The sequence below is a fragment of the Salvelinus sp. IW2-2015 genome, linkage group LG6.1, assembly GCF_002910315.2.
Source record: "Salvelinus sp. IW2-2015 linkage group LG6.1, ASM291031v2, whole genome shotgun sequence".
Lineage (NCBI taxonomy): Eukaryota > Metazoa > Chordata > Actinopteri > Salmoniformes > Salmonidae > Salvelinus > Salvelinus sp. IW2-2015.
In genome coordinates, this window is record NC_036845.1 from 11,494,485 (window position 1) to 11,521,556 (window position 27,072).

The following is a 27,072-nucleotide window of genomic DNA, read 5'->3' on the forward strand; positions in this document are numbered from 1 at the left end:
TCACACTGCTCTCTTCTACATCCTCTACCACTGTCTCTCTCTCCCTCTCCACATCTGCTCTCTCTCTCTCTCTCTCTCACACTGTGTGTTCTCTCTCCCTCTCAACATGTCTCCTCTCCTCTCACACTGCTCTCTCTCTCCTCTCACACTGTCTCTCTCTCCCTTCTCACATCTCTCCTCCTCTCTCTCAATCTCTCCGTCTCACTTCTCCAACGTCTCTTCTCTTCCCTCACACTGCCTCTCTCTCCCTCTCACACTGTCTCTCTACCTCCACTGTCTCTCCTCTCCCTCTAACACGCTCTTCCTCTTCCCTCTCACACGTACTCTCTCCCTCTCCCCACTGTCTCTCACTCCCTCTCACACCTCTCTCCTCTCATTCCTCTCACACTAGTCCTCCTACACTCTCCCTCTCCCTCTCACACTGTCTCTCTTCCCTCTCACATCCCTCTCACACTGTCCTCTCACACTGCTACCGTCTCTCTCCTCTCACACTGTCTCTCTCTCCCTCTCACACTGTCTCTCTCTCCCTCTCACACTGTACTCCTCTCTCCCTCTCACACTGTTCTCTCTTCTTCAACTCTCCTCCGCTCTCCCTCTCACATGTCTCTCTCTCCCTCTCACACTGTCTCTCTCTCCCTTCTCAACACTGCTCTCTCTCTCCTCTCACACTGTCTCTCTCTCCCTCTCCACACTGTCTCTCTCTCTCCCTCACACTGTCTCTCTCTCCCTCTCACCACTGTCTCTCCTCTCACACGTCTCTCTCCCTCTCACACTGTTTCTCTCTCCTCTCACCATTTCCTCCTCCCTCTCACACTGTCTCTCCTCTCCCTCTCACACTGTCTCTCTCTTCCCTCTCACACTGTCCTCTCTCTCCCTCTCACACTGTCCTCTCTCCCTCTCACACTCTCTCATCTCCCTCCTCACCACTTCTCTCTCTCCCTCTCACACTGTCTCTCTTCCCTCTCACACTGTTCTCATCTCCCTCTTCCACACTGTCTCTCTCTCCCCACACTGTTCTCTCTCCCCCTCACACTGTATCCTCTCCCTCTCACACTGTCCCTCTCCTCTCCACTGTCTTCTCACTCTCACACTGTCCTCTCTCTACTTCTCTCTTCACACTGTTTCTCCATCCCTCTCACTGCTTCTCCTCCCTCTCCACACTGTCTCCCTCTCCCTCTCAACACTGTCTCTCTCTCTCCCTCTCCTCCACTGTTATCTCTCTTCCCTCTCACACTGTCTCCTCTCCCTCTCACACTTCTCTCTCCCTCTCCCCCCCTCACCCCTACCGTCTCTCATCCCTCTCACACTGTCTCTCTCTCCCTCTCACACTGTCTCTCTCTCCCTTCCACAGTCTTCTCCCTCTCACACTGTCTCTCTCACTCCCTACCCACTCCCTCTCTTCCCTCCCTCACACTGTCTCTCCCCCTCCACCACGTCTCTCTCCCTCTCACACTGTCCTCTCTCCTTCCTCTCACACTGTTCTCTCTCCCTCTCACACTGTTCTCTCTCCTCTCACCACGTCTCCTTCCCTCCTCACACTGTCTCTCTCTCCCTCTCACACTGTTCTCTCTCCCATCTCACCACTCGTCTCTCTCTCCTCTCACACTGTCCATCTCTACTAAAACCCTCCCACCACTACTCCCTCATTCTCCTCTCACAGCTCTCTCTCTCTCCTCCACACTGTCTCTCTCTCCCCTACCTCACCTCTCCTCTCTTCCCTCTCACACTGTTCTCTCTCCCTCTCACACTGTCTCTCTCTCCCTCTCACACGCACTCTCTTCTCTCCCTCCCTCTACACTGTCTCTCTTCTCCCTCTCACACTGTCTCTCTCTCCCTCCACACTTCTCTCTCTCTCCCTCTCACACACAAACTCTCTCTTTATATGGGTTTCCATAATAAAATTGTGAAACAGTTACACGCACTCCATATTCCACACACACACAACACACATACTCTCTCTTTCCTCCAATCAACTCTTGCTTTCTTGCCTGACAGACTAATACAGAGTTCGCCAATGTTAGTATTAGTTTACAAAGCTGAGACGTTCCATGAATTGCATCGGTAGACACAGTACAAAACAAGCAACTTGTTAGCTGGGTATGTAAACAAATATCCAACTCAGCTTATGAGCTCCATCCGCTGGCATCTTAGTCCCTAAACACGACAGCTAAGCTGTCTAATAATAGAAAACCTGTGATTATCTTGCACCTAGCAAACATGACAAACCATAACCTCAACCAACAGATAAACATGAACTCTAGCTTCGTTTTTTTGCTTAGCTGGTTGTCTTATGCTAGCTGTGAAAAGTGGACAGCTGAGGTTGACTCTATATAGCGCAGCCCAAATGTACTGCTACAGTACACACACAACTTTCTTGCCTGACAGACTACTGTAACTACGACACACCGGTCTAAAGAGAATTATTAATAATGCAGCGAGATCTTGGATCAGTATTTGATCATGCATTCTTATTGTCCATCCCGCCATTACCCTAGGCCCACTCTGATCCTCTTTACAGCCCTGGCTTACTACCCTGATCACCAACACATCCTCAATGGACGGACACACACACAGAGCGAGAGAGAAGACTAGGGTGGGAAGAGGGTGAAGGAGAAGATGTATAGAAAGTAGAATAAAGAACCTTACAGATTTTTTTTGCACATGTTAACATATTTCACATGTGTTTTGAACACTTCACTTGTGATGATACAAAGTATTTCACATGAGATTTCACTGGTGATGCCGTGTAAACATTGAGTCATTAGGATGTCAACTGAACATCACAGTCTTTCAATTACATATTTGACACAAATGATTATATTGTGTATGTTTATACAGTAGTATTATTCAGCATATCAGATTTTGAACTCACAACCTCTGGGTCACAGAATTGGATCTTGCTGCTATCCACCATGTCTGTGTAAATAATTGATTCACCTGTATTCCTACACTACAAGTTTTTTTTTAAATAACCTCAGAAAAACTAGTTATATTTATCAAGTCATTCAGGAGTATCATTAAAACCAAATATGCACAACCAACATTAGACAACTATACAGAACACCAAAATTGCGGGAGAGAATAAAATTTCAATGTTATATTTTTGTATTTTTGTATGTTTTTATTTCACCCTTATATTAACCAGGAGCTAGATGAGAACAAGTTTCTCATTTACAACTGCAACATGGCCAAGAAAAGCAAAGCAGTGCGACACAAACAACAATACAGAGACACATGAAACAAGAGTACAGTCAATACACAGTAAAAAAAAGAAGTCTATGACCGTGTGTGCAATTGCGTGAGGAGGTAGGCAATAAATAGTCCATAGTAGCGAGGTAATTACAATTTAGCAGATTACACTGAGTGATAGATGTGCAGATGATGATGTGCAAGTAGAAAATACTGGTGTGCAAAAGAGCAGAAAAGTAAATTAAAAACATATGGGGATGAGTAAGGTAGATGGCATGGGCTATTTACAGATGGGCTATCAGCTGACAGAGCGGTCCGGTTAGCTGGCTCACATAGCTGAATGTTTAAAGTTAGTGAGGGAAAATATAAGTCTCCAGCAATTTTTGCAATTCGTTCAGTCTAATGGCAGCAGGAGAAACTGGAAGGAAAGACGGCCAAAAAGAGGTGTAGGCTTTGGTAGCGAGGCCGAGCCGACTAGAGCATACAGGTTGCAGTGGTGGGTGGCATATGGGGCTTTGGTGACAAAACGGATGGCAATGTGATAGACTGCATCCAATTGCTGAGTAGAGTGTTGGAGATATTTTGTAAATGACATCGCAAAGTCGAGATCGGTAGGATAGTCAGTTTTACGCAGAGTATGTTTGGTGGCGTGAGTAAAGGAGGCTTTGTTGCGAAATAGGAAGCCGATTCTAGATTTTATTTTGGATGAGATCCGGACAACTAGACCTCTGATTTCACACACTAACTCTGTCTGAGAAATAGTGGTGAACAGGCGAGGCAGTCATTAGAGAAACCAAGGCTTGTGAGTCTGCGATAAGAATGTGTGTTTGACAGAGTCGAAAGCCTGCAGGTCGATGAAGACGGCTGCACAGTACTGTCTTTATCGATGGCGGTTATGATATCATTTAGTACCTTGAGCGTGGCTGAGGTATATATGTGACCAGCTCGGAAACCGGATTGCACAGCAGAGAAGGTACGGGGGATTCGAAATGGTCAGATGATCTGTTTATTAACTTGGCTTTCAAAGACTTAGAAAGGCAGGGCAGAGATAGATAGGTCTATAACAGTTTGGGTCTAGAGATGTCCACCCCGTTCTGAAGAGGGATGACCGCGCAGCTTTACCAATACTTAGGATCTCGTACGATACGAAAGAGAGGTTAAAGAGACTAGTATAAGGGGTTTGCAACATTCGGCGAAAGAAATTTTAAAAGAGAGGGTCCAGGTTGTCTAGCCCAGGTAATTTGTCAGGGTCCAGTTTTGCTACCTTTCAGACATCTGCTATCTGGATTTGGCGTGAAGGAGAAGCTGGGAGGCTTGGCAAGTAGCTGCGGGGTGCGGGGACTGTTGGCCGGGATGTTGGAACCCAGGAGAAAGCATGGCCAGCCGTGAGAAATGCTTATTTAAATTCTCGACTTTCGTGGATTTTTCGGTGGTGACAGTGTTACTAGCCTCAGTGCAGGGCAGCTGGAGGAGGTGCTCTATTCTCCATGGACTTTACAATGTCCCAAACCTTTTGGAGTTAAGCTACAGGATGCAAATTTCTGTTTGAAAAAGCTAGCTTGCTCTTCCTGACTGACTGCGTGTATAGGTTCTGACTTCCCTGAAAAATTGCATATCGCGAGGACTATTCGATGCTATGCAGTCCGCCACATGATGTTTTTGTGGCTGGTCGAGGGCAGTCAATGTCTGGAGTGAACCAAGCTATTGTTCTATTTATACATTTTTTGAAAGCGGCATGCTTATTTAAGATGGTGAGGAAATTACTTTTAAAGACGTCCAGGATCCTCGACTGACGGGATGAGGTCAATATCCTCCAAGATACCCGGGCAGTTGATAGAAAGGCCTGCTCGCAGAAGTGTTTTAGGTGCTTTGACAGTGATGAGGGTGTGTCGTTTGACCGCGGACCCATAGCGGATGCAGGCAAAGAGACAGTGAATCGCTGAGATCCTGATGAAAACAGCAGAGGTGTATTTGCCGGTCAAGTTGGTTAGGTAATATCTATGAGTGCCCATGTTTACGGATTTAGGGTTGTACCTGGTTGCTTCGTTATCATTTGTGTGAGATTGAGGGCATCATAGTTTAGATTGTAGGACATGCCAGGTGTAAGCACTTATTCCAGTTTAGGTCAACCTAACAGAACAACTCTGAAGAATAGTGGGAGGCAATCAATTCACATATGGTGTCCAGGGCACAGCTGGAGCCGGGGGGTCTATACAGTGGCACAGTGAGAGACTTATTTCTGAGAAGGTTTCTTTTTTTTAAATTAGAAGCTCGAGAATGTTTGGGCATAGACCTGGAAAGGTATGAGCAAGAACTTGCAGTAAACCTGCGTAGATTGCAACTCCTCCCCCTTTGCAATGATGACCGAGAATAGTCAGATTAAACGTGATAATAAAAATAGCAGTGCAGAAGCACTTGATTTGCTAACATGCAGGATGCTATAATATAAGGTGTATCAATCTGTATACCTTCCGAGAAATGCTACAGACTTTTTGCGTACATGCAAAAGGATCAGCGTCCCCAAATGTAGAGGGTTGTTGAGTTCAAATCCCGGATTAGTACTCTATTGAAAAGTCAACACTAGTGATCATGGTCTGTTGAGACACTATTTTGCTAGAACAGCGCAACATCAATAACCTTAAAACCCCACCAAACCATTCCATTCCAAACCAAAAAAAAACCCATGTGGGGACCACATTGGGTGGTGGGTAGTAGCCCTAAGCCATTAACGAGTGTTGGCCAGTATGTCCAAAGGTCTGCTTGTGTTTGAATCTCAGATCGCAACTAGTGAAATATCTGTCAATGTGCCCTTTGAGCAAGCCTACTAACCCAGTTCCTCTGATAAGAGCTTCTGCAAAGAAAATTCACATTTCAGCTAGCTGTTTCACAGTGAGATGACACAGAAAGAAACAGCGGAGTCAGTTGCACGTCAGACCATTTGGTCACATGTAGAATTGCAGATTCAGATGTAAATTTTTTTCACATACAGTGCCAAAAAGAACATATGAACCCTTGAATATCAGGATTTCTGCATAAATTAGTCACAACAATAGACAAACACAGCTCTGCTTAAAACTAAAACACACAAACAAATTTGTTATTCCATGTCCTTTATTGAACACACCGGTAACATTATACAGCAGGGTGAAAAAGGTATTAAACCCTTGGATTTAATAACTGGTAGTTCCCTCTTTGCACAGCAATAATTCAACCGAACGTTTCTGTAGTTGCGGAATCAGACCTGCACAACGGTCAGAGGAGAATTTGGGTGAGAGGGAGAGAGAGAAACAGTGTGAGAGGGAGAGAGAGATAGTGTGAGAGGGAGAGAGACAGTGTGAGAGGGAGAGAGAGATAGTGTGAGAGGGAGAGAGAGACCGTGTGAGAGGGAGAGAGAGAGATGATGTTCCTGACCACTATTGTATCCTATTTGTTGCTCCTCTCCCTCTGTCACTCTGTTCCACTAGGACAGTGAAAGAGAAGGATGCGATGTGGAGAGTCAGGGCTCAGCAGCAAAAAGCAGGGAGGAAGAGGAGTTAGAGATGATTGGAGGGATAGAGATGTGGAGCAAGGACGGAGGAGTGGAGCGAGAGGAGAGTAGAGGGAGACAGGAAGAGGAGAGTGAATCAGAGGAGAGTGGTGGGAGAGAGGAGAGTGAATCAGAGGAGAGTGGTGGGAGAGAGGAATAGGAGAGTGGAGGGGAACATGGAGAGGAGGAGGAGGGATAGGAGGAGGGAGAGGAGAAGGAAGCGGAGGAAGGAGAAGAAGAAGCAGAGGAGAGTAGGAAGCCGAGGGAGAGGAGGAAGTGGAGGGAGAGAAGGAAGCAGAGTGAGAGGAGGAGGAAGAGAGAGAGGAGAAGGAATAGTGAGGGAAGAGGGACAGCACACCCGAGAGGGGAGCCTGTTTCCATGGCGTGTGTCTGCCCCAAGTCCCATCATTCACTCTTGTACCACACAGCCTTACACTACATTACCAAAAGTATGTGGACACCTGCTCGTCGAACATCTCATTCCAAATTCATGGGCATTAATATGGAGCTGGTCCCTCCTTTGCTGCTATAACAGCCTCCAATCTTCTGGGAAGGCGTTCCACTAGATGTTGGAACATTGCTGCRGGGACTTGCTTCCATTCAGCCACAAGAGCATTAGTGAGGTCGGGGCACTGATGTTGGGTGATTAGGCCTGGCTTGCAGTCAGCGTTCCAAAGTTAGAAGCACAGAATCGTCTAGAATGTCATTGTATTCTGTAGCAATAAGATTTCCTTTCACTGGAACTACTAAGGGGCCTAGCCCAAACCATGAAAAACAGCCCCAGACCATTATTCCTCCTCCACCAAACCTTACAGTTGGCACTAGGCATTCTGGAAGGTAGAATTCTCCTGGCAACTGCCAAACCCAGATTCATCAGTTGGATTGCCAGATGGTGAAGCGTGATTCATCACTCCAGAGAACATGTTTCCACTGCTTCAGAGTCCAATGGTTGCGGGCTTTACACCACTCCAGCCAAAGCTTGGCATTGCGCCTGGTGATCTAAGGCTTGTGTGCGGCTGCTCGGCCATGGAAACTCATTTGATGAAGCTCCTGACGAACAGTTCTTATGCTGACTTTGCTTCCAGAGGCAGTTTGGAACTCGGTAGTGAGTGTTGCAACTGAGGACAGACAATTTGTACGTGCTACGCGCCTCAGCACTCGGTGGTCCCGTTCTGTGAGCTTGTGTGTCCTACCACTTCGCGGCTGAGCCATTGTTGCTCCTAGACGTTTCCACTTCACAATAACAGCACTTACAGTTGACTGGGGCTGCTCTAGTAGGGCAGACATTTGACGAACTGACTTGTTGGAAAGGTGTTATCCTATGACGGTGCAACGTTGAAAGTCACTGAGCTCTTCAGTAAGGCCATTCTACTGCCAATGTTTGTCTACGGAGATTGCAAGGCTGGTTGCTCAATTTTATACACCTTTCAGCAATGGGTGTGGCTCAAACAGCCAAATCCACTAATTTGAAGGGGAGTCCACATACCTTTGTATATATAGTGTAAATCTGTTCAAGAGCTTGAAATTGATTACAATAAGAAAATGGGCAGGGTTGACCATCTTGACCAACTGAGGAGCTATTACAATGTTGGGTGCACAGGCAGAAAATGGTGGAAGTATGTGTTTTGGGGGATGCTCAACATTGCCATCATAAATGCGTACATTGTGGGAGTGAACCTGCGAAGGCCTCTTCCCAGAAACCGCAGGCGCTGGTCCCTGAGGCATTCACAATGCAGCTTGTGCATTCACTTTGTGATATGGCTACAGTGGCAAGAAGAGAGGAACCAAGAGTGTGGCACTAGGGCGTGTGGACCGAGTTCTGGTGCAGTGCCTTAGACCACAGCCCTATACTGGGTACATTTTGAGTGAGTAATTTAGTCAAATTTACTGCAATTTAAATACTCTAGGGTTTTTTGTTGTTGAGTGTTAAACGTTTTTTGAAAGTGAGTGTCTTTAAACAATGGAGACAACATTCATGTTATTCCTATGAACATGAATGTGGTGTCATATTAAATAATAGGTTGTGCTCTTTAAAAGTAACTTGTAATTGTCATTTCCTCTTTGTTTTTGAGCTATGTCTGTTTGTTTGAAATGTGTGAGAAAATGAGCTTTCTCTTGAATATTCTCAGTAATCTACAGCAGCATTCTAGAATGATATTGGGGTCTAAAGGGTTAAACACATATAGCCCTTCAGATGATGAGAGAGAGGATCCTAGAGAGAGAGATATGGAGTAAGAGAGTGATCACTAACCTTAAAAAACGGAGCTCTTTATCTGACTACTCACAAAACAAACACACAAGCCCTCCCTCTCCCTCCCCTAATCCATTTGGACGCTGCTACGTGCGGTGAGGGAGAGGGTAGGTGAGGGCAGCGGGTAGCGATAGCGGGGCGAGGCACGGTGAGAAATGGTGGTTGTTAACTATCTGACAAGGCCGTCTCCCCAGAGCTGCAGTCTCTCCACACACAGCGCTCAGCACCTAATGGGAAACACGCACACAGACCAGCCAATGGACTTGTTTAAATATGTTACACTACTGGGAAGGAAAGAAACACGGAAATGGACTTGTTTTAAGTGTGTTACTACAGCAAAGAGAGAGAGAGGGTATATAAGGTGGACTCGTTTGAATTTATTGGAGGGTAGAGGAAGACAGGTTGAGAGGGAGAGGAAGAGACCCATCTGAATGTGTTATAGCATAGAGAGAGAGACACAGGCTTGGTTTAAGTGAGTTATAGCAAAGAGAGAGAGAGACACAGGCTTGTTTTAAGTGAGTTATAGCATAGAGAGAGAGAGACACAGGCTTGTTTTAAGTGAGTTATAGCATAGAGAGAGAGACACAGGCTTGTTTTAAGTGAGTTATAGCATAGAGAGAGAGACACACGGCCTTTGTTTTAAGTTAGTTTATAGCATAGAGCAAGAAGACACAGGCTTGTTTTAAGTGAGTTATAGCAATAGAGAGAGAGAGACACAGGCTGTTTTAAGTGAGTTATAGCATAGAGCGAGAGAGACACATGCTTGTTTTAAAAGTGAGTTATAGCATAGAGAGAGAGAGACACAGGCTTGTTTTAAGTGAGTTTATAGCATAGAGAGAGAGACACATGCTTGTTTTAAGTGAGTATAGCATAGAGAGAGAGACACAGGCTTGTTTAAGTGAGTTATAGCATAGAGAGAGAGACACAGCTTGTTTTAAGTGAGTTATAGCATAGAGAAGAGAGACACAGGCTTGTTTTAAGTGAGTTATAGCATAGAGAGAGAGACACAGGCTTTGTTTAAAGTGAGTTATAGCATAGAGAGGAGACACAGGCTTTTAAGTAGTTATAGCATAGAGAGACGAGACACAGTTGTTTTAATTAGTTATAGCATAGAGAGAGAGACACAGGCTTGTTTTAAGTGAGTTATAGCATACGAGAGAGAGATGACAGCTTGTTTTAAGTGTGTTATAGCATAGAGAGAGAGACACAGGCTTGTTTTAAGTGGATATAGCATAAGAGAGAGAACACCCAGGCTGTTTAAGTGAGTTATGCATAGAGAGAGAGACACCAGCTTGTTTTAAGTGAGTTAATAGCATAGAGAGAAGAGACACAGGCTTGTTTTTAAGTGTGATATAAGCATAGAGAGAGAGACACAGGCTTGTTTTAAGTGTGATATAGCATAGAGGAGAGAGACCACAGGCTTGTTTTAAGTGATATATAGCATCAGAGAGAAGAGACACAGGCTTGTTCTTTAAGTGTGATATAGCATAGAGAGAGAGACACAAGCTTGTTTTAAGTGAGTTATAGCATAGAGAGAGAGACACAGGCTTGTTTTAAGTGTGTTATAGCATAGAGAGAGAGACACATATTGTATTGTGTAACATGATGTCCTATGAGTGTCATCTGATGAAGATCATCAAAGGTTAGTGATGAATTTTATCTCTATTTCTGCTTTTTGTGACTCCTATCTTTGGCTGGGAAAATGGCTGTGTTTTTAACATAATCGTTTGGTGTGCTTTCGCCGAAAAGCCTATTTGAAATTAGACATGTTGGCTGGATTCACAACATGTGTAGCTTTAATTCGGTATCTTTCATGTGTGATTTAATGAAAGTTTGATTTTTATAGTATTTTATTTGAATTTGGCCTGCATTTCCTCTGGCTTTTGGCCAAGTAGTGTCCCGCCTAAACTCAGATTTTTGGATATAAATATGAACTTTACCGAACAAAACATACATGTATTGTGTAACATGAAGTCCTATGAGTGTCATCTGATGAAGATCATCAAAGGTTAGTGATTCATTTTAACTATATTTCTGCTTTTTGTTACTCCTCTCTTTGGCTGGAAAAATGGCTGTGTTTTTCTGTGGCTATGTACTGAGCTGACATAATGGCAAGGTGTGCTTTCGCCGTAAATCCTTTTTGAAATCAGACACTTTGGCTGGATTATTAGAAGTTTATCTTTAAAATGGTGTATAAAACTTGTATGTTTGAGGAATTTTAATTMTGAGATTTCTGTTGTTTTGAATTTGGCGCCCTGCAATTTCACTGGCTGTTGGTTAGGTGGGACGCTAGCGTCCCACATATCCCAGAGAAGTTAAACAATTTAAAGGCATTGCTACCAAATACTAATTGAGTGTATGTAAACTTGTGAATGTAAACACACTGGGAATGTGATGAAAGAAATAAAAGCTGAAATAAATCATTCTCTCTGCTATTATTCTGACATTTCACATTCTTAAAATAAAGTGGTGATCCTAATTGACCTAAGACAGGGAATTTATACTAGGATTAAATGTCAGGAATTGTGAAAAACTGAGTTTAAATTTATTTGGCTAAGGTGTATGTAAACTTCCGACTTCAACTGTACATACTTAATGATTATATACTACATACAAAACGTTTTGCGTTTTGTTGCTAACCTTACTTTGCTACCTGACAACTTTACGTTTTTTACTTTTTAATTACTTAATTAATTAAGTTAATTAATTATATTTTTAGTTTTTCCCTCGCTCAACTTTTTTTTCATTGAACTTTTTCACTCCGGACGCTTTATCTGGACATGGTTCGTCAGGACCTCCACCAGCCAAAGCTAAGTAGTAACATTAACATGATGCCTTCTAATTGCAGTCGCTGTACTCATACAGGATATACAGGAGAACGATCGCCTTACGGCGAGGATAGCTGTGCTGCAAGCCCAGCTTCAGACACAATCGTTAGGCAAGGGTAATTTCAGTGTAGGAAAGGATGAAACAGCGACTGTGCCACCAGTAAGTACAGATAGTAGTATAAATCCCCTCACACAGTAACCACAGCCGGACAACTTTCTCATTGCTTCTGGAGGGAAATGCTGTAGGAATGCTCAACCAGTGTCGCTCATTCAGCCGAACAGAAACTTTCAACCGGTTCTCCCCATTAAGCAGCGAGTCGGAGTCAGAGGCCGAGCCTTCTCTGGTCTCTACTCCTCCCCTTACGGGGTCTGAGACGCCGAAGCCTCCCACCATTAGCTCTGACAAATTGAAAACCCTAGTCATTGGCGACGCCATCACCCGCAGTATTAGACTTAAAACGAATCATCCAGCGATCATACACTGTTTACCAGGGGGCAGGGCTACCGACGTTAAGGCTAATCTGAAGATGGTGCTGGCTAAAGCTAAAACTGGCGAGTGTAGAGAGTATAGGGATATTGTTATCCACGTCGGCACCAACGATGTTGGGATGAAACAGTCAGAGTTCACCAAGTGCAACATAGCTTCAGCCTGTAAATCAGCTAGAAAGATGTCGGCATCGAGTAATTGTCTCTGGCCCCCTCCCAGTTAGGGGGAGTGATGAGCTCAACATCAGAGTCTCACAACTCAATCGCTGGTTGAAAACTGTTTTCTGCCCCTCCCAAAAGATAGAGTTTGTAGATAATTGGCCCTCTTTCTGGGACTCACCCACAAACAGGACCAAGCCTGGCCTGTTGAGGAGTGACGGACTCCACCCTAGCTGGATGGGTGCTCTCATCTTATCTACTAACATAGACGGGGCTCTAACTCCCCTAGCCCCACAATGAAATAGGGTGCAGGCCAGGCAGCAGGCTGTTAGCCAGCCTGCCAGCTTAGTGGAGTCTCCCACTAGCACAGTGTAGTCAGCTCAGCTATCCCCATTGAGACCGTGTCTGTGCCTCGACCTAGGTTGGACAAAACTAAACATGGCGGTGTTAACCTTAGCAATCTCACTGGAATAAAGACCTCCTCCATTCCTGCCATTATTGAAAGAGATTGTGTAACCTCATATATCAAAATAGGGCTACTTAATGTTAGATCCCTCACTTCCAAGGCAGTTATAGTCAATGAACTAATCACTGATCATAATCTTGATGTGATTGGCCTAACTGAAACATGGCTTAAGCCTGATGAATTTACTGTGTTAAATGAGGCCTCACCTCCTGGTTACACTAGTGACCATATCCCCGGCGCATCCCGCAAAGGCGGAGGTGTTGCTAACATTTATGATAGCAAATTTCAATTTACAAAACCCCCCCGATGTTTTCGTCTTTTGAGCTTCTAGTCATGAAATCTATGCAGCCTACTCAATCTATAGCTACTGTTTACAGGCCTCCTCGGCCATATACAGCGTTCCTCACTGAGTTCCCTGAATTCCTATCGGACCTTGTAGTCATACCAGATAATATTCACATTTTTGGTGACTTTAATATTCACATGGAAAAGTCCACAGACCCACTCCAAAAGGCTTTCGGGGCCAGCATCGACTCAGTGGTTTTGTCCAACATGTCTCCGGACCTACTCACTGCCACAGTCGTACTCTGGACCTAGTTTTGTCCAGTGGAATAAATGTTGTGAATTAATGTTAATGTTTTTCCTCATAATCCTGGACTATAGGACCACCATTTTATTACGTTTGCAATCGCAACAAATAATCTGCTCAGACCCCAATCAAGGATCATCAATCATCAAATTCTCGGACAACCCAAAGATTCCTAGATGCCCTTCCAGACTCTCTCCGCCTACCCAACGACATCAGAGTACAAAAATCAGTTAACCACCTAACTGAGGAACTCAATTTAACCTTGCACAATACCCTAGATGCAGTCGCAACCCTAAAAACAAAAAACATTTGTCATAAGAAACTAGCTTCCTGGTATACAGAAAATACCTGAGCTCTGAAGCAAGCTTCCAGAAAATTGGAACAGAAATGGCGCCACACCAAACTGGAAGTCTTCCAACTAGCTTGGAAAGACAGTACCGTGCAGTATCGAAGAGCCCTCACTACTGCTCGATCATCCTATTTTTCAAAATGTTAACTTAATTGAGAAAAATAAGAACAATCCAACATTTATTTTTGATACTGTCGCAAAGCTAACTAAAAAGCAGCATTCCCCAAGAGAGGATGGCTTTCACATCAGCAGTGATAAATTCATGAACTTCTTTGACGAAAAGATCATGATCACGAGAAAGCAAATTACGGACCCCTCTTTAAATCTGCGTATTCCTCCAAAGCTCAGTTGTCCTGAGTCTGCACAACTCTGCCAGGACCTAGGATCAAGGGAGACACTCAAGCGTTTTAGTACTATATCTCTTGACACAATGATGAAAATAATCATGGCCTCTAAACCTTCAAGCTGCATACTGGACYCTATTCCAACTAAACTACTGAMAGAGCTGCTTCCTGTGCTTRGCCCTCCAATGTTGAACATAATAAACGTCTCTCTATCCACCGGATGTGTACCAAATTCACTAAAAGTGGCAGTAATAAAGCCTCTCTTGAAAAAGCCAAACCTTAACCCAGAAAATATAAAAAACTATCGGCCTACATCGAATCTCACATTCCTCTCTAACTTTTTTTGAAAAAGCTGTTGCTCAGCAACTCACTGCTTTCCTGAAGACAAACAATGTATACGAAATGCTTCAGTCTGGTTTAAGACCTCATCATAGCACTGAGACTGCACTTGTGAAGTTGGTAAATTACCTTTTAATGGCATCGGACCGAGGCTCTGCATAACCCAAATTGGTCTACATGTACAAGTTCTGGCCTGGTTAAGATCTTATCTGTCGGAAAGATATCAGTTGTCTCTGTGGATGGTTTGTCCTCTGACAAATCAACTGTAAATTTCGGTGTTCCTCAAGGTTCCGTTTTAGGACCACTATTGTTTTCACTATATATTTTACCTCTTCGTGATGTCATTCGGAAACATAATGTTAACTTTCACTGCTATGTAGATGACACACAGCCGTACATTTCGATGAAACATGGTGAAGCCCCAAAATTGCCCTCGCTGGAAACCTGTGTTTCAGACATAAGGAAGTGGATGGCTGCAAATGTTCTACTTTTAAACTCAGACAAAACAGAGATGCTTGTTCTAGGTCCCAAGAAACAAAGAGATCTTCTGTTGAATCTGACAATTAATCTTGATGGTTGTACAGTCGTCGCAAATAAAACTGTGAAGGACCTCTGCGTTACTCTGGTCCCTGATCTCTCTTTTGACGAACATATCAAGACTGTTTCAAGGACAGCTTTTTTCAAGGTTTTACTGCTAACTTACAAAGCATTGCATGGGCTTGCTCCTACCCATCTTTCCGATGTGGTCCTGCCGTACATACCTACACGTAYRCTACGGTCACAAGACGCAGGCCTCCTAACTGTCCCTAGAATTTCTAAGCAAACAGCTGGAGGCAGGGCTTTCTCCTATAGAGCTCCATTTTTATGGAATGGTCTGCCTACCCATGTGAAAGACGCAGACTCGGTCTCAACCTTTAAGTCTTTATTGAAGACTCATCTCTTCAGTAGGTCCTACGATTGAGTGTAGTCTGGCCCAGGAGTGTGAAGGTGAACGGAAAGGCACTGGAGCAACGAACCGCCCTTGCTGTCTCTGCCTGGCCGGTTCCCCTCTCTCCACTAGGATGCTCTGCCTCTAACCCTATTACAGGGGCTGAGTTACTGGTGCTCTTCCATGCCATCCCTAGGAGGGGTGCGTCACTTGCGTGGGTTGAGTCACTGACGTGATCTCCCTGTTTGGGTTGGCCCCCCCTTGAGTTGTGCCGTGGCGGAGAACTTTGTGGGCTACACTCGGCCTTGTCTCAGGCTGGTAAGTTGGTGGTTGAAGATATCCCTCTAGTGGTGTGGGCGCTGTGCTTTGGCAAAGTGGTTGGGGTTATATCCTGCCTGTTTGGCCCTGTCCGGGGGTATCGTCGGATGGACCCACAGTGTCTCCCGACCCCTCCTGTCTCAGCCTCCAGTATTTATGCTGCAGTAGTTTATGTATCGGGGGGCTAGGGTCAGTCTGTTATATCTGGAGTATATCTCCTGTCTTATCCGGTGTCCTGTGTGAATTCAAGTATGCGCTCTCTAATTCTCTTTCTTTCTTTCTTTCTTTCTTTCTTTCTTTCTTTCTTTCTTTCTTTCTTTCTTTCTCTCTCGGAGGACCTGAGCTCTAGGACCATGCCTCGGGACTGCCTGGCCTGATGACGCCTTGCTGTCCCCAGTCCACCTGGCTGTGCTGCTGCTCCGGTTTCAGCTGTTCTGCCTGCAGCTGTGGAACCCTGACCTGTTCACCGGACGTGCTACCTGTCCCAGACCTACTGTTTTCAACTCTCTAGAGACAGCAGGAGCGGTAGAGATACTCTTAATGATCGGCTATGAAAAGCCAACTGACATTTACTCCTGAGGTGCTGACCTTTGCACCCTCGAGAACCATCTATGAACATTTGAACATCTTGGCCATGTTCTGTTATAATCTCCACCAGGCACAGCCGACTGGCCACCCCTCATAGCCTGGTTCCTCTCTCGGTGTCTTCCTAGGTTCTGGCCTTTCTAGGGAGTTTTTCCTAGCCACCGTGCTTCTACTCCTGCATTGCTTGCTGTTTGGGGTTTTAGGCTGGGTTTCTGTACAGCACTTTGAGATATCAGCAGATGTAAGAAGGGCTTTATAAATAGATTTGATTTGATATGTACTATCAATTCATTTTAGTATACTGTAAACGAACGGTATTCTTTCAGTTGAGTGTACTAGCGCTTCGCCTGTCAACCTGAAGTTGATGCTGTTGCTATGCAACCTCTTGCTAGCTTGTTAGCATAACAAATGACTAGCTAGACACTTAACGATTTTGGGTTTGTTCGTAAATTCAATTCTGGAGTGCCAGAGTGCGCTCAGAGTGTGTTCGTAAATCCAGAGCATTGTCAGATTGTCCGTACGTAAACTCAGATCGTTTCGCATCACTGGACGCTCTGGCCGAGGAGTAGGGTTGATTAAATCAAATCACATTTTATTGGTCACATACAGATGGTTAGCAGATGTTATTGTGAGTGTAGCAAAATGCTTATGCTTCTAGATCCGACAGGGAAGCAGTATCTAACAGGTAATATCAAACAATTCCACAACAAAACCTAATATCTAACAAATTCCACAACAAAACCTAATACACACAATCTAGTAAAGGAAAGGGATAAGAATATATAAGTATAAAATATATAGATGAGCAGTGACAGAGCGGCTAAGATGCAATCGATAGTAAAAAATAGATAGTGTATACAGTATACATACATATACAGTATACCGTAAAAATACAGTATACATTATATACATATGAGATGAGTAATGCGAGATATGTAAACATTCTTAAAGTGGCATTATTAAAGTGACTAGTGTTCCATTTATTAAAGTGGCCGGCAGGTAGCCTAGTGGTTAGTGTTGGGCCAGTAACCAAAAGGTTGCTGGATCTGAATCCCTAAGCTGACAAGGTAAAAATATGTTGTTCTGCCCCTGAACAAGGCAGGTAACTAGGCTGTCATTGTAAGTAAGAATTTGTTCTTAACTGACTTGCCTAGTTAAATAAAGGTTCAATTTAAAAAAAATATTGTATCCGAGTGTTCTGACCTCACAACGGCAGTCAAACACCCTGGCTAATGTTGGCTAGCTTGCTAGCTATTTCCAGACACATATACATTTACATGCCCTAGCAGAGCTGGTTAGGCTGTTTTCATGTTATCCAGAGCGTTGGTGTGCTGCTGGCAACAATTCAATTAGACTTTTTCTTGTATATACTGCCTGGCAAGTTTGATGTATAAGTAGCCAACTAACGTTAGGTAATTAGCTAACGTTTCATACTGCTGTAATGCTATCCGGTTCGTAAGGATAGCGTAGCTAACAAATTGTCACCCAACATAATGTGTATCTCCCGGGTGGCGCAGTGGTMTAGGGCACTGCATCGCAGTGCTAGCTGCGCCACCAGAGTCTCTGGGTTCGCGCCCAGGCTCTGTCGCAGCCGGCCGCAACCGGGAGATCCGTGGGGCGACGCACAATTGGCATAGCGTCGTCCGGGTTAGGGAGGGTTTGGCCGGTAGGGAGGGTTTGGCCGGTAGGGATATCCTTGTCTCAGTATGTAAAAATGTAATAAAATGTATGCACTCTACTGTAAGTCGCTCTGGATAAGAGCGTCTGCTAAATGACTAAAATGTAAAAAAAATGTGTAATGTTACTTATTTGAAAAGTCATTTTTTTTTTTTCTTCTTTTTTACATTGCTCAACATTTTCTTAACATTTGTCATAATTATTTAAAGCAATGAATTTGTATCCGCTCTCGTCGGGCTTTGGCTGCATATTTTTCGTCATTTTCTTCAAATCTGAAAACGATGTGAAGCAACGCCCATTTTCGGAAGAATTGCATTATGGGTCCTAATCACACGGAAATAGTGTCCACTGCTTGTATACTTCGTATTTTGGCGAATTTAGTACGACATCCGGAAACTTTTGGCATATTAACTATAACCATACTATCACCAATAAGCATACTACATACTCAATTTACGTCACAAATAGTATGGTTAGTGCAGTTAGTATGAGTATTCGAACACAGCTGTAGTGTTCAGTGGACTCAGTAGTGTTTGAGTGTGAAACAGAGAAGAGAGCATGAWGGAACAGATCCGTATGAACGGCTAGACTAGAGCAAACAGCCAGACAGACGTACAGACATACAGACACTAGATAGACTTGTCTTTGGTGTGCTAGAGATGCCTGATGATGAAAGAGCAGTGACAGTAGGAGCAACAGACTGGGTTTGTCTGCCTGTCTGTCTGCGCTTACAAAGGGAATGGGTAACGGTTAGACATGACAATATAAATAATAGCTCATCAAAGGTTTTGTGCTTAAAGTATTACATCATAGTTTGGTCTACTATAGTATCCAATGGTAAATGGTGTTTTGGGATGTTGCTGTGTGATGTATCTGTAAATATGTCCATTTGAACAGTGTACTGTGTTTTTATTAGGCTACTGTAGTTATACATGGTTCATGTTACACACTGACCATATTTACAATGTACTCAGTTATCCTAATCGTATCTGGGTGACTTACAACAACATGATTACATATTAAGCCATATTGTTACTACATTAGAATTGCGGTGAGTAAAACAACCATGTGTCTTACTTGATTTCGCTCTCTTCGATTCTCTCCTCATCCAGGTCCTCGATGAACTTCTCTCCCTTCATCCAGTAGACTAGCGGACTGGCGTCCCCTGCGTAGCCAAAGAAAGCTCTGCACGTCAGGTTCAGGGCACTTCCTGTGGAGACAGGAAATGACACACCGTTATTCTTCTCAGTCCTTCAACACATAAATTAGTACACTACTGTACGTAGAGAAATAGCAGATATGGAATAGTATTGCACACTGGTTAGCAGTAGAGAGACGGCTAACTAGGTCATTCTGTTGCTTTCGGGTCATGTATTGGGACTGGGATGATGACAATACATAGGTGTGCACGCACGTACACACACACGCACGCACACACACACGTTGCCTCCAGGGGGAGAGTGTACGTCAGATGTGATGTCATTACTAAAGGGTGTTCAGGTGGAAAAGTCTGACGCTTTCAGCCCCTTCCACAAACACTGTTACCAAACCCCTGAGGTGTGAAACACAGCTCAGACTAGATACCCAAGACCTTATCTAGACATTTCACTGTACAAAGAGCCCCCTAACGAACACTCTAACTCACGGTCATGCTGGTACAGTCCCCCTCACAGAGATACCACTCTTAGCGCTAACTTTTACGTAGAAACCAAGAAATGACATTCTGATGAAATCTCGGCCATGTTTTGCATCACATCTCTGTTTTGGAAATCTTAACATGAATAGGAGACACAGTGGTGGTCCAATAAATACCAGTCCCACACACCACAAGGGGGCACTGAAGAGCTTCCAAACACTCAATCCCACCATCTGAGAGAGGAGAGGAAAATTGGGTTTGGGGTTTGACAGTAACTGTTTTCTGTCAATGATACCTGAATTAGAAACACTCAAGTCAGTATTCTTCTCTTGTTGGTCCTGTGAGTTCATATGTGAGCCCAAGAGTTCAGACACATCCTCATCCAATCAGCTCACTGGTCTAGACAACAAGGAGAAAGGAAACAAACAATCTCCAAACAACGAAACATTAACAGTTGTCTCTGATGCTGTAGAATGTCTGTTTGTATACACAGAGAAATGACAAACAAACATCTGCATCTTAAATAATAGAAAACAGTAGGAGAAACGCCATGCTTATCCTGTGTAGACCACTGACTGCACACTGTACACAGCACAGTGCATACTGCAGGGTTTAGAGCTCAGAGCTACTCCTTTAATTCAATACATGAAGCTCTCTCTCTCCTCCCTCTCTCCCCCCACTCTGCATTTCCATTCCATGTAGTGTGTTTCTCTGAGGGCTTACTGCAGTAGCAAGTGGTTAGGCTGACTGAGCCACCACGTCTCCATGTAAACAACACATGCATTGTATGTACAGTACCAGTCAAAAACTTGGACACACCTACTCATTCCAGGGTTTTCTATATTTCCTCATTGTAGATAATAAATGCTTCACAGAGTTCAAGTAACAGACACATCTCAACATCAACTGTTCAGAGGAGACTGYGTGAATCAGGTCTTCATGGTCGAATTGCTGCAAAGAACCCACTACTAAAGAACACCAATAAGAAGAGACTTGCTTGGGCCAAGAAACACAAGGAGTGGACATTAGACCGGTGGAAGTTTGTCCTTTGGTCAGATGAGTCCAAATTTTAGATTTTTGTTTCCAACCGCAGTGTCTTTGTGAGATGCAGAGTAGGTGAACGGATGATCTCCTCATGTGTGGTTCCCACCGTGAAGCATTGAGGAGGAGGTGTGATGGTGTGGGGGTGCTTTGCTGGTGAGACTRTCAGTGATTTATTTAGAATTCAAGGTACACTTAACAAGCATGGCTACCACAGAATTCTGCAGCGATACGCCATCTCATCTGGTTTGCGCTTAGTGGGACTCTCATTTGTTTTTCAACAGGACAACGACCCAACACCCCTCCAGGCTGTGTAAGGGCTATTTGGCCAAGAATGAGAGTGATGGAGTGCTGCATCAGATGACCTGGCCTCCACAATCACCTGACCTCAACCCAATTGAGATGGTTTGGGATGMGTTGGACCGCAGAGTGAAGGAAAAGCAGCATATGTGGGAACTCCTTCAAGACTGTTGGAAAATTATTCCTCATGAAGTTGGTTGAGTGAATGCCAAGAGTGTGCAAAGATGTCATCAAGGCAAAGGGTGGCTACTTTGAAGAATCTAAAATATATTATAGTTTGTTAAACACTTTCTTGGTTACTACATGATTCCATGTGTTATTTCATAGTTGTGATGTCTTCACTATTATTCTACAATGTAGAAAATAGTACAAATACAGAAAAACCTTTGAATGAGTGGATATGTCCAAACGTTTGACTGGTACTGTATATTCGGGAGGAGCTCATCACATAGTGCCTCTCTGGAGAGACACTGTTGCACCTGGCTCGGGGCAAACTGCTGTGTTTGGTGGGAGAGAGAGAGATGGCGATGAGGGATAGAGAGGGMAGGGTAAAGGGAGGGGTAGAGCGAGAAAGAGAAAGAAAGAGGTAGAGAGGGAGGGGAGAGTGGGAGACTAATGCAGCATTATAAAAAGGCTGTAGGCGTTACTGGGGAATAACAGTTAATCTTGGTTTTGTGTGGTGTCTGTTTTCCTTGACTCTGATGAGCCTTGTTGCTATGTACTCTGTGTCCTGTGCGTTATGTTTCCTGCAGTATATTGTTCATAACACACCGCTCATGCTAGTAGTACATTCATTCATTTGGGTCACGGCTAAAGAAAATGTCCTGCCTAGATACATTGGTTCTGTTCTCTTGGTGACTTCAAAATCGTTCGATGGGACAGAGTACAAAGAACGTTTGGGATCCAAAATCCCCAACAATGAAACGCAAGCCCTTTCTGTGAGGAGCAGTGTCTGACATTTCCAAAGTTCACCAGCCACTAGGTGGATGGTATTTGTGCCGAGTATAGGACAATGCAGAGGGCACACAGCACACACTGTACCTATACAACCACACAGCAGCATTTAGAACGTTGGCAGTCTGCTAGAATGTTACACCCATGGATATAGAACACCACTTTAAAACTAATGCTGTTCTATAGTCTATGGTTACACCAGCATGGCCATCCTACTGCATTACCYGATGGCAGTGGCCAGAGACAGACAAACACCAGAGAATACCAGGGCCAAACACAAACTTCATCACCTTCAAAACCCCACACATAGTTGGGCAAGGTCATCGGTGAAGTTGGGGAACTAATCTGTTGTGTGTGTGTGTGTGTGGGGGGGGGTCGGGGGGGGGGCACAGTCTATGTCGGTGTTTTAAACCAGAGATCAGTTTTAATCTGGTAATTTCATGCCTCTGTCCGTCCTGTGCTCCAGTAGGAAGTCTCCACTGAGCTCCGGGGGAAATCGCAGGAAATTGTCGGCAGCATCCCGCTGGGTCCTCCCTAATCCAGCCGTCACACTCCCCTTTCCTTTCCCCAGGTTCCCATCCAGCCCCCCAGTTCTGCGTGTGTGTCTGTGTGTGTATGGTGGACACAGAAAGAAGCAGCCTTATAAGGGTCCCCAGAGACAGTGTGCATCTCTCTCAGTTCTCTCTTTTTTATTACTGCATCCTTGTATAACACAAAAGAGGAAAACAGCAAACCAATGTTTTACTATGATACTTCTGCGATGAGATACCCCCCCCCCCCACACACACAGCCGACCCCTATGGACTGAAACTACCTACCTGCTCTCCTCTCTTAACCTAACCTCCACTTGATTCAGCTAACATACACCCACGCTTGTGTATGTCCACAAATAGCAGGGTTTACTTTAGCCAAAATGACCGGGGGGAAATAAATCCCATTGCAAAATAATGCTTTTTATTCATTGATGTTAATACCAGTCGATGGAAATACATTTGACCATCATGAGTATTGGCCTATAGGTTAATTTGTATAATTTAGTGGAATTAAATTGGCCTGTGTATTCTCATGTATCTTATTTATCCAACACAACTATCACATGTGCACAGCATGGGGGATTTCTCCTGCAGCTCCTCAGCTGGTTGCTGCTGGATTAAAACGTGCTTTTATAAACCCATTCATTGCGCAACAATTCTAACAATTCACGTGCTAAAAACAGTTTTGGTGCACGATTAAAAAGAGCTACTATTGTTATTTCTCAGCTGGTAATTGAAGCGCGACTCCCATTCACCATTCAAGTGCAGGCAACAGGCTATCAGTGCGTCACCCACCACTTTACAATGTGAGCTGGAGGCAGTATGCATTTTGAAAACATACTTCATTGTTTGAAACCTGAATGTTTAATGTCCTATTATGAGGCATGTCTTACGTTGCTTCAAAGTAGCCTGTAGGCAAAATCCAAACATGTAAACGTGGAGGCAATTATTTTATAAAGACTTCATCCGTGACTTTCAAGTTTGGGGAAGCTTTCAATTTATCCTACTATTTCTGCCATTTTGCRTGCCAGTTATGATTTTCATATTTTCATGTAACAGTTTAACTTCAATAATCACGTTTTCATTTCTCAAAATCACTGTCACGTGTTTAATCATAAAAATCTTAATTTAATTGATAAAAATCCCAAAGTTAAATAGTCAACAAATGGGAGATCACCAGCCTCTGCCATATGAACATATTAATACACCGTGATCCATTAGCGACTAAAGAAATGAGCAAATGGAACTCATAGCCTATAGGTAAATGCAGCAGTAGGCCTTTAAACTTCCATTGCTCTTYCACACGAGGATTGGTGATTATCGAGGCTGCGACTGTTGGAAAGATTTTTCAAAAAGTTTACTGTGAGGATCTATAGTTTTAATATATTATTATTTTCAATGGATGTTAAAAAAACACTTTCCTACATTTCCGCACAGCAGGCCAGGTACTTCTATGCACAGAGAAACCACACACATGCTCATTGCTCACATGGAGTACTAAAAAAAAGACAATGAAAAAATGTACAAATCTCGTAATGATGGTTATGAAATAAACCAAAACTTGTTTCTCACAAGTGTAGCAGGTTGTGAAATCTGCAAACAATGTTTCCACTCCGAGAATGAGAACGGTAAATTACTAATTAATACATGCATTAACAGACATTAACGTAACCAAATGGAGGTGATTAACTGTACATTTACTGCTGGTGACATATGTAATGAGGAATTTATTTTAAAAATGTATGAAAGGGCAAACAACTCACACATGAAACAATGAATGCGCAATAATTGGCGGGAGACAGCAGAGCAATTCTGGAGAGAGACTCACCTAGATCTTCACCACACACCCCTCCCCTTCTTCTTGTCTCAACATTTTAAATTATACTCAAGACACATTATCGTCACATATATTTTAGATATTTTTCACTGACAGCTGCAAGTCAATAATCAGCTAGGCATATTGCCACGCTATTTTGGGGTAAATGTCCTTCCTATTGGACCCTTCTTCCCTATTGGACCCACAGCTATGCTATTTCTCTCCTGTTCTATTGGTTTTCATATTAACTTTCTTTCATTGTCCAGAAGCCAAAGACACAATCCTAGTCATATCAGCAACCCATCCAAGTTGTTGCATCTTTAGATCCCCCCCTCTTTCTAAATGTTCATCTCTGTCACATATGGAACCGCTTTCAGGTACGCTGTTTGGAATGGTGTTTTCTCAGGTTCGCTGTTTGGAATGGTGTTTTATCAGGTTCGCTGTTTAGAATGGTGTTTTATCAGGTACGCTGTTTAGAATGGTGTTTTATCAAGGTACGCTGTTTTGGAATGGTGTTTATCAGGTCACGCTGTTTAGAATGGTGTTTTATCAGGTACGCTGTTTGGAATGGTGTTTTTATCAGGTACGCTGTTTGGAATGTGTTTTAATCAGGTACGCCTGTTTAGAATGGTGTTTTATCAGGTACGCTGTTTGGAATGGTGTTTTTATCAGGTACGCTGTTTAGAATGGTGTTTTATCAGGTACGCCTGTTTGGAATGGTGTTTTTATCAGGTACGCTGTTTAGAATGGTGTTTTCTCAGGTTCGCTGTTGAAGAATGGTGTTTTCTCTCAGGTTCGCTGTTGAGAATGGTGTTTGTCAGGTACGGCTGTTTAGAATGGTGTTTTTCTCAGGTTGCTGTTGAGAATGGTGTTTTATCTAGGTCGCTGTTGGAATGGTGTTTTGTCAGGTACGCTGTTTAGAATGGTGTTTTCTCAGTTCGCTGTTAGAATGGTGTTTTCTCAGGTTTGCTGTTTAGAATGGTGTTTTATCAGGTTCGCTGTTGAGAATGGTGTTTTGTCAGGTACGCTGTTTAGAATGGTGTTTTCTCAGGTTGCTGTTGAGAATTATGTTTTATCAGGTTCGCTGTTGAGAATGGTGTTTTGTCAGGTACGCTGTTGAGAATGGTGTTTTGTCAGGTACGCTGTTTAGAATGGTGTTTTCTCAAGGTTCGCTGTTAAGAATGGTGTTTTATCAGGTTCGCTGTTGAGAATGGTGTTTTGTCAGGTACGCTGTTGAGAATGGTGTTTTTGTCAGGTTACGCTGTTGTAGAATGGTGTTTTATCAGGTTCGCTGTTTAGAATGGTGTTTTCTCAAGGTTCGCTGTTTAGAATGGTGGTTTTGTCAGGTACGCTGTTAAAATGATGTTTTTCTCAGGTTCGCTGTTTAGAATGGTGTTTTCTCAGGTTCGCTGTTAAAATTGTGTTTTTCCAGGTGCGCTGTTTAGAATGGTGATTTCTTGCGAATTGCATTTTGGCAAATGTTTGAAAATGTGTTATTGTCTGCTTCATTACAGGAGTTGCATGTTCTGTTAAGATGCATTACCAAAATGTAAATGTGGTTTCTGTCATTCTGAACACCGTGGGTGGACGCTCTAATGGGTTACTCACCCAGTGCATATGGGTTCGGTAAATTTCTCAAATGTACAGTAAATGTAAGTAAGGTTTTTTAAAACACCGACATGTAAGTTTTCACTTTGTCTGGTGCCTCATTTTCCTAACGTAAACCCTGACACATAGTCACACACACACATTACCTCACTCAAACTCACAGCCAACCCAGAGGCCTACCTACTTTATACGGGCACTTTATGTGTGTGTGTGTGTGTGGAGTTTAAGAACCCTGATAACCTTGTGCTTCTTAAGAGAAGAAATACTGAGCTGTCTTAAAGGCGGGACACTTTAAAGGCCTACCAGTCCATTTTATTAGACCAATACAATAAATTACAGACAGGACTATTAGGATGAGAGAGAGAGGCAACCAGAAACAAGTTAAATTATGACCTTGTGTTGAGGGGGAAGGCTTTTAAAAGAGCACACAACCTACATAAAAAAATACTACAGTTTAATATAGAATAATACAGTACTATAGAATTATGTTGTAAACTGTAGAATACTATAGTAAATACTACAGTATATCCACACAAAAAAAAMCACTGCAGTAAATACTACAAAAATGACAGCAAAAACACTATAGTCCGCAAAAACACAACAGTCTGCAAAAACACTATTTTTTATTTACTATAGTTGATACCACAGCATTTAATTTGCCCATTCTCCTCCACCATATCACAATATGTGAGAAACCTACATGCCAAGTATAGACCATATGTTCCCTACAGGTTATAGAAAAGAGCAGAATCTTCAGACCCCAGTCCTACCTACCTACAGGTTATGGAACATTTGCTCTTTTAGTATTTCTACAGTAGGTTTCCTCAAGGACAAAGCCCTCCACTTYTATGTCAAAGATAATAAAACCAAAAACACTTCAGTAAATACTCCCGAGTGGCACAGCAGTCTAAGGCACTGCATCTCAATGCTAGAGGTGTCACTGCAGTCCCTGGTTCGAATCCATGCTGCATCACATCCGGTCGTGATTGTGTGGACCACAAAAGGTTACATTTTTTTTAAAGACTACAGTAATGTCCCAAAAAACACTACAGTAAATACTACAGTCCGCAAAAACCTTACAGTATATACTACTCTTATTTTTGTATAGAATTTATAATATAGTAAACTGTAAATACTACGGTATACTCCT

At 43.4% G+C, this 27,072-nt stretch overlaps 1 pseudogene; it reads right to left on the reverse strand.

The window, feature by feature from the left end:
* Positions 1-27,072, reverse strand: part of LOC111964648 (interleukin-1 receptor accessory protein-like 1) — a 204,442-nt pseudogene that overhangs the window by 30,840 nt on the left and 146,530 nt on the right.